This window comes from Tupaia chinensis, unplaced genomic scaffold, assembly GCF_000334495.1.
Source record: "Tupaia chinensis unplaced genomic scaffold, TupChi_1.0 Scaffold000316_1, whole genome shotgun sequence".
NCBI lineage: Eukaryota > Metazoa > Chordata > Mammalia > Scandentia > Tupaiidae > Tupaia > Tupaia belangeri.
The window spans coordinates 1,168,783-1,177,276 of NW_006159809.1; the positions used below are offsets into that span (position 1 = coordinate 1,168,783).

Consider the following 8,494-nt stretch of genomic DNA (forward strand, 5'->3'; position numbering starts at 1 on the left):
GACCATTTAAGAATTGAACAAGGTGAGGCCAGCCATCAGGTGATGGTTAAAGTAGCCAGATTCCATATGGCCAGCTGAGTGGTACAAGTCCAAGATCTGGCAGCTTGAGAAGCAGGCTGGATGCATGGGTGTGCATACTCAAAATCCAGAAAGGTACGGGAACCAGCAGTTAGTGTAAAGGCTATGTCGCTGTACTCCCAAGTAGTCAACCGCAGTTCACATCCCGGACCCAGTGGCTTAAAACTCACGCCGGGTGCGTGTGTGTGCGTGTCCAAGATCTTGAGAGGAGAATGGAGGAGAAGGGATTGCAGCATGACCATTCCCTCTGGGGGGTGATTTCTCGCTTTCTGTCTCTATGTCTCTCTCTGTCTGTCTGGCGAGCGCATGCACCCTATAGCGAAAACCTCTCCAAAAAAAAAAAAAAAAATCCAGAAAGGTAGAAGAGTTGGAGAAGGGATTGCCATGTGACTGTTCTCCATGGAGCATGCTTTCTTGTGTTTGCAATGAGCATGTGCGTACCTTCCAGCAAATAAAAAAAAACTTAGAATAAAAAAATGAAGTACATCATTTTTATCTATGACTAAAATAGGCACCATGATGTGTTTAGTTGAATGTACACATCAAGTTCCCAAATACCTTAAATGTCCTGTCCCTTTTTCCCTGTACATTTATTTACAATTTTCAGAGTGTGAGTCCTAATATGACACAGGAGCATGTACTTCTTAGAGAAGAGAGAGAGAGAAACACCTCCCAACGCATGTTGTATGGTCATGCCACCTCCCTCCTTTATTTCTCCTTTTATTCAGGATTTTGGATGTGCACACTTACCAAGCATATTATTTAGGACTTGAATCATGTGCTCAGCCATGTAGGATCCAGTTCACACAACCACCAGCCCATGAGTTGGCCCTGGAGCCATTTTTTATGTCATGGAAGAGACTATATTGTGTGTCTGGAAATTAAATTCTGAGGGCTGTTTTCAAACTTACCTGTTGAGTACATACACACGTAAATTAACTTTATATTTTTTTATTTTCTTCCCATAAAGTGAGTGAGTGGAACTATCTGATCTCTAAACTTGTTTCTCATTTGAAGTTACAAGAAAATTGTAAGATGTCCCAGCAGAATAGAGATATTCTTTTTTTTTAAAGAATTATTTAATTTAATTTTATTTATTATTATATTTTACTTTGACCTAGAGAGAGAGAGTAAAAGAGAAAGACAGAAAGTGAGAAAGCAAGCCACCAGGTCTCGAACTGCAGTCAGGCATGTGGGAGTCCAATGCCTTAACCATCATGCCACCTGCCTGTCCCCAGCATAGAGGTATTCTAAAGAAGACAAAAGCCATGAGGATCAGATTTAAACTGAGTCAAGTATGAACTCTCTCCAACGATCACTTTGTTGTTTCTAATCATTTCTTTTCCCTAAGAAAGTAGAGATGATAAATTCAACTCTTGTGGTTATTGTAAGTTTAACACAGATAACAGAGCTAAATCAAGTGATAAATAGTCCAAGTTTTGAGAAAGCAACAAGTACTCAAATTTCCTTAGCAATATCATCATCATCATCACCATCATCATTACTGATATTATTTTTATTATTTTGTCAGGGAATTTTGTTACTGTTACAAAGTCATAGGAAATGCAAAACTTGATTCAGCATGGAATCAATTTTTAACTACCTGGATATCTATGTAAAGGGCCTAATATTTCTTAATTGCTTGTGCTACTACACTCAAAACTTTTCTAAAGTTTTGTTTCTTAGAGAAATTTTGGGTAATCTGCTTCTGGAGGGAAATTCTTAGGAAATAGTTCTTCAGAATTTTGAATCTCCGGCCTGGTACCAGCTAGAAATAGGAAAGGCAAAATTGAACAATGAAATATATATATATAAAATGGTATCAGACCTCTTTCAGGATAGAATAAGTTTTAATTTGCTGAATTACTGAATACGAGGCAAGGTCTATGCTCCTACTTCTAAGGCAACCCTATCCTTTCTTGCAAAAGACAAATTAGTTGAAAAGTAGATTGCTCACATGCAAAAGGATGTCTCCAAAGAGAAGCAAAAGTTATTCTTGAAACATGTTTCTGAGTTCTAAAATATTAGATTGTTTCAATTTTAAAAATTGAAATGGACAGTAATGAAACCTTGGATATACTATATGCATACGGGGAAAGCCCTTTGGGAGGGCAATAAGGGCAACGGTCTCTTTATTTTGCAATTAGCAGAGGCTAAATGGCTACAAGGTATTTGACAGCTCCCTGGGCACTGACAGAAGGAGCTAGGTTTTCATTTACTATGTTAACAACAAAGCTCAGGGATTGTGAAATCTTTAGAAAGAAGCCACAAATCGATGTCAAGGGGAACACACTTTAAATGCTTTGCTGAGCAGAAGGCTTTGAACTCCCAAAGACTGGACAGGAGTCTGGATGGAGGAGAGTAAATTCACAGGGTAAGGATCTTTACCAGGTAGTACAGATTTACCAGGCATCATGTGGACACACTTTATCCTTTTTTCCTTACCTAGTTCTCTTTTTCTTTCACCAGACATTTTTATTCATCTCCTCCTCTTGCCATTTGAAAGTAAGTGTTGAAACCAAAATGAATTAAGGATTAAAGGAAAGCTTGAGGAAGATGAAGCCTGGTTGTAGATGAGTAATTATTTCTGGATATCTTTCTATTTGTCATCTGTCATCTCAAAATATAGATCAAGTAACAGAATATAAATAGATAGTAGTTGGATGGATAGATAGGTAGGTAGGTAGGTAGATAGATTAGATAGATAGATAGATAGACAGACAGACAGACAGACAGAGAGATAGACAGAAGGGAAAGTAGAGAGGGAACAGAAGGCAAAAAAGCAAAAGATCAATTACTTTGTTTTCATATACTTATATTTTTATATTTACACTTTAGCAATCTTATGTATCATGAATTTTAGCTTCATTGCAAGAATTGTGTTTTCTTGAAAAGGAGTTCCAAGTGGTTGTTTTAATTATACTATTTGATTATCATTAGTGAATTAAAGTTTTCACATATGCCTTCTAAGCTACTTTTTTTCTTGTGTAGGCTTTGCAGAAATGAATGCCTGAATATATTCCAAAATGTTAATGTTGTTTGGAGAGGTTTTTGCTATAGGGCTAGATAGATAGACAGACAGACAGACAGACAGAGAGATAGACAGAAGGGAAAGTAGAGAGGGAACAGAAGGCAAAAAAGCAAAAGATCAATTACTTTGTTTTCATATACTTATATTTTTATATTTACACTTTAGCAATCTTATGTATCATGAATTTTAGCTTCATTGCAAGAATTGTGTTTTCTTGAAAAGGAGTTCCAAGTGGTTGTTTTAATTATACTATTTGATTATCATTAGTGAATTAAAGTTTTCACATATGCCTTCTAAGCTACTTTTTTTCTTGTGTAGGCTTTGCAGAAATGAATGCCTGAATATATTCCAAAATGTTAATGACAGATAGATCTGAGTGTTATAATTAAAGTATGAGTCTCTTCATTTAGCTTACTTACATCTTTAATCTTTTAATCATCAATTTTTGTCTTTTTCATCAAATACAGAGATGAACAATGACAGGAGATCCCTCAGTCAACATATATTTATCTTTCTATTTGTTGAACAGTTATAAAGCATCAGGTTCTGAGCTGTTGCTGGGAACAGACATACAAGTAAGACATGGTGTCTGTTCACATAGAGCTCGTTAGCCGGGGGGAGAAGGTAATGAGTGTTCCAACATCAGTATTTACAAGGTGTTATTGAAAACAAAAACAAAACAAAAGCCAAAACCAACCAAACAAAAAACCCCAATGGTAAGAACTGGTTCTCAAAGGAAATGAAATGAAATGTGAACCTTAAAGAATTAATAAGAATTTGACAGAATTACATTTGCAGCTAAGAAAAAGGGATATTCCATGAAAAGGATTCATCATAGACCAAAGCAACGGTTCCTATAAATGTGATCGATTTGATGAATTACGAATTATTTTGTGTGGTGGAACATACAACAATTAAGGGGGAGGTTACTTAAGAAGACTAAAATAAGGTACATGCAAACAGATTAAAAATGGCCCATGCCCACCCTCCAGCAACACTAAGGAGGTTAAAATTTGTTCTATAGGCATTGAGGGCCACTGAAAGACCTTATGTTGGAAATGACATGATGGAAATCGCAACTTAGAAAGATCAAACCAATTGAGTTATGCAGGATTAATTGGTGAGTAGAACTATAAAAACAGCATTATTAGAAGCTGGATTGATAGTGACTATGCTACTGAGAGAAGTAGATCAGAGACATATGCAGGAGATAAAATCTGAAGCACTTTCCGACTAATTGAATTTGAAGGTAATAGAGGGAAGTGTCTGGAATATGTTCCCTGTTATTGATTTAGTTAACAGGTAGATGGTAGTGCTTAAGAGAATTAAAAAAAAAATACGGGAGACATTTCTTCTGAGAGTAGGGACATATTAGGGTGTAGGAGGTAGATATATTTAGAAAACAGTCAAGCACGTGCATTAGGAAACACACAGATGACATGCGATGAAAATAGTGATTTAGGAGTCAGGTAATTAAAATCACTGTTTTGTAAACAATTAGATGGGTTAGTAGTTCTAGAAGTTAAAAATGTAAGGAGTATGTTTATGCAAGGAAATGTGTTAGGACAAAAATGGAAAGAACTGAATAGGTGTCTTAGGGAAATACCTTAGGATCTAGATGAAAAGTGAAGCCAATAAAGGCAATTTAAAAAGTTGTCAGAGAGGTAGAAGGAAAACTGACAGAGAATGTTATTCAGGATACCCCAAGGGAATTAATTAACCGTGTCAGACACTGCAAAATGTTACCTGAGAATTCAGTCACATCGGCAGAGGTAACTCTTCCTCCTTCCCATCCTTTTTTCTCTACCTTCTATTTTCACTTGCTGTTCCTTTCCTCGCCCCTCCATTTTTACTCCCTCTTTCACTTTTCTTTGTGTTTTTGATTCCATTTTATGCTACTGAGTTTAAAGTATTTATTGCCATTGGCTGTAAAACCTACTAAGAGAATTTGGTTAACAATTACTATTTATGTTTTAGAATTATTTCTTTTATTCCAGTATAGATTTCAGTTTTTCAAAAGATTTTGCCTTTGCAATTGAGCAGAGATTTCACTTTGCCATATGCATGCCAACTATTTGACCCCAACTCTTGCCACCAGAATAGCTACTGGATGGAAAAATCTCTTTAAAGTTTGATTTTGAAACCTGACAGTGGGTACTGGCTCCAATAATCCCCTAAAAACATGTAATGGGCATATTCATAAGCACAATTAGGTACATTATTTCTACTTTATTGCTAGACCTATAGGGATGATAGTTTGTACTTTAATTTGCATAGATAGCTTATCATTATTTTAAATGAGAAATAGTAATTTATGTAATAGTGACAACATTTTATCAGATGTTTCCACTTTTAAAATTGTGCTTTCAAGTGCTATGTATTTCACAGTTATAACTGTAATGGTATTGATTTGAAATGTTTCACATCAAGTTTAAGTAGCAGGACCAGTGTTACTCAATATGACTTCAACTACAAGCAAATCTAGTAAGTTTTAAATAATAATTTTTGACTTGCAAGCTATGGTAACCCTAAGAGTCAAATATGTACATATGCATTGACTTTAGGTCCTAAAACGACAAAACAGTTTTTGTTAGATAGCCTCAAGGTAAATGTTTATAAATTAAATATAGTGCCACTCATTTCCTATGTCAATGGATACGATTGTATGATAATTTATTTTACTCTTTTGATTAGGTGAGTTAAATTAATTGATTTTAAAATGTTGAATCAGCCTGGCATAGATTAAATAAATCTCACTTGGTCATAGAGTACAATTCTTTCTAAATACTGTTGAATTCAATTTGCTGTTTTTGTTTTATTTGGAGTATTCTTGCTCTGTATGCCTAAGAAATGCTGGCTGATAGGTTTCTTTTTCTCTTTTTCAGTATCTTACTTGTTTTTAGTGTTAGAATGATGTTTGCCACACAGAATAAGTTAGCAAATATTCTTTCTGCTTCTATTTTCTGAGCTAGATTGTGGAGAATTGGTATCATCCTATTTAAATGTTTGGTAGTGGATAACTAATAGAACTATCTGGACCAGGTGCTTCATTTTTTGGAAAGTTATTAATTATCGATTAAATCTCATTTATACATATGGGCCTATACAAATTATTCTCTTTGTTTGAACTTTGGTAGTTTGTATCTTTTATGGAATTGACTCTGGACCAGCAGTTAGCATAATGTCTATGTCGCTGGATTCTCATGTAGTCGACTGCGGTTTGAGTTCCGGACCCGGTGGCTTAAACTCATGCTAGGCGTATGTGCATGCATGCCCAAGATCTCGAGAGGGAAATGGGGGAGAAGGGATTGTGGTGTGGCCATTCCCCTGGGAGGATATTTCTTGCTTTTTATCTGTCTCTCTCTCTGTCTTTCTAGCAAGTGCATGTGCCCTATAGCAAAAACCTCTAAAAAAATTGACTCATATCATATAAATTATTTGATTAGTGGGAATAGAGTGTCTATAATATTTCTTTATTTTTATTTTAGTTTTTGTCAGAGGGCATGTGTTCTTGCCAGAGAGAGGGAAAATAAGAAATCGGTTCCCAGGGCAGATGAACATGCCACAATCCCTTCTCTTCTATTCTCTTCTCGGAATTCTCAGCACTCAAGTACCCTCACCAGGCATGATTTTCAAGCTGCTGGGCTGTCTGGGGCTAGAACTGTGGTGTGCTATGTGGAAATCCAGTACCTTAACCACTGTGCAACTTGCTAGTCCCTCTTTATTGTTATTTTAATGTCTGTGGGATAAACACTACAGAACTCTTTTTTCATTTCTGGTATTGAGAAGAGTGCCTGTCTTCTTTCTTGAACACTCTCTTTTGCAGGGAGAGGAGAAAGGATTTGCTTAGCTAAGAAGTTTATCAGTTTTGTGGATAAAAATTTTCAAAGACCTAGTGTTTGGTTTTATTGACTTTTCTCTACTGTTTTTCTGTTTTCAATTTCATCAACTTCTGCTATAGTTTTTATTATTCCTCTTGACAGATTTAAGCTTTAATTGTTCTTTCTATACTTTGCTATGGTAGAAGCTTAGATTGTTAATTTTAGCTCTTATGTCTCTTCTGGTATTATATTACACTGAACAGTTTAAAAGCATAATTTTATTTTGGTTTTTAATAAATCATTTTAAATACATGACAGGGGGTACAGATGCCAGTAAAATTATTGAGTTTGATTTAGGCACAGGGAAAAAAGGTTAAATTTCAATACTGTTTTTGGAAAATGATAATAAGGTCAGAGAGATGATTTCAATGCTCTGACTTTGACTGTTATACAAATACTTTGTATGATAGACTTGGAATTTATCTTCAAAATATTTTCTCCAGGGGAACCAGCAGTTAGTGTAATGGCTATGTCGCTGGACTCCCACGTAGTCGACCACGGTTCGCGTCCCAGACCCGGCAGCTTAGAACTCACGCAGGGCGCGTGTGCGTGCGTGCCCAAGATCCCGAGAGGAGAATGGAGGAGAAGGGATTGTGGCGTGCCCATCCCCCCTGGGGGGTGATTTCTTGCTTTTTGTCTCTGTGTCTCTCTCTGTCTGTCTGGCGAGTGCATGTGCCCTATGGCGAAAACCTCTCAAAAATATATATATATTTTTCTCCATATTTCACATATTATTCTCAAGGAAACAGATACTTTAGAACAGAGAATAAATTTCTATATTTGAAAAGTTTGATTGTTTACTGCTTAAAATATTACTACCCACCTACCTCCAACAAATATTACAATTCTGTCACAACTATAGGCATACGTGTTTTTTGACTAATAGAGATTTGGACTCATCTTTATTTTTAAATTTCAGAAAAATTCAGACTATTTGCATGAAGATTTATCTGATATCCATTAATGAAAATTACCCAAAATTCAATAAAATTTATATCTGTAATATTTTTATGGTATTACAAAACATAATTTTGAATTTGTTGTACAATATTTAATAAAATATACATTTACTATTGAAATAGAGAAGTACATATACTATAGCCTACACTTTTGGAAATTTAAAATAAAACAATGCAAATTTAAAAATCATGTAATTCTTTAAAATTCTTTTGAGATATAGAAAAATATATATTATATAATATATTATATATGTTAAATATTATATACACATATATATAGTATATATGATTAATAGATAGATAGATAGATAGATAGATGACTTCCAGCTTGACCTAGCACAGTGGTACACTGTGAAGGTTCTAACATACTCCACTCTCCTACCACACAGGAGGCCCAGGGTGAATTCCCAGTCTAACCTAAAAGTCAGATATAATGGTGTGTGCCTGTAATACCAGAGACTTGGGAGGTTAAGGTAGGAATAACATAGCAATGAGATCCTGTCATTAAAAAACACATATAAAATTAAAAAAAAAAAAACCTTAAA

At 35.2% G+C, this 8,494-nt stretch overlaps 1 protein-coding gene across 2 annotated transcripts in view; it reads left to right on the plus strand.

Moving 5' to 3' along the window:
* LRRTM4 (leucine rich repeat transmembrane neuronal 4) overlaps positions 1–8,494 on the plus strand; it is an 847,085-nt gene that overhangs the window by 622,991 nt on the left and 215,600 nt on the right. Inside the window, exon 3 of one of the 2 annotated variants that reach the window (XR_003549825.1) lies at positions 4,134–4,229. The exons of the other annotated variant lie outside the window; for it this stretch is intronic. The gene's annotated coding sequence lies outside the window, so the exon portion shown is untranslated. The remainder of the gene's footprint in view (positions 1–4,133; positions 4,230–8,494) is intronic. 2 annotated transcript variants of the gene reach the window in all.